This window comes from Mandrillus leucophaeus, unplaced genomic scaffold, assembly GCF_000951045.1.
Source record: "Mandrillus leucophaeus isolate KB7577 unplaced genomic scaffold, Mleu.le_1.0 Scaffold11, whole genome shotgun sequence".
NCBI lineage: Eukaryota > Metazoa > Chordata > Mammalia > Primates > Cercopithecidae > Mandrillus > Mandrillus leucophaeus.
Window position 1 is genome coordinate 1,720,671 of NW_012099209.1, and position 471 is coordinate 1,721,141.

Below are 471 nucleotides of genomic sequence, written 5' to 3' on the forward strand. Positions count from 1 at the left end.
GGATCACCTGAGGTCAACAGTTCGAGACCAGCCTGGCCAACATGGTGAAACCCCGTCTCTACTAAAAATACAAACATTAGCCAGGCATGGTGGTGTGCGCCTGTAATCCCAGCTACTCGGGAGGCTGAGACGGGAGAATTGCTTGAGTCCAGGAGGCAGAGGTTGCAGTGAACTGAGATTGCACCCCTGCACTCCAGCCTGGGCAACAGAACAAGATGCCATCTCAAAAAACCAAAATGTGTGTGTATGTATATATATATATATGCAAATTAAGGCAGTTTACGCAGAAACTTCCAGGAAAAGGGTGACAACTTCCAAGTCATCAGGGTTGTTGCCATGGAAAGGGGTGGTAACTTCTGCATGTTGCCATGGCAATGGTAAACTGACATGGCACACCGGTGGGCATATCTTAAAAAAAGCCCCTTCCCTGGGGGTCTGTTTTATAATAGCTAGTCCTCAATTTGGTCCAAT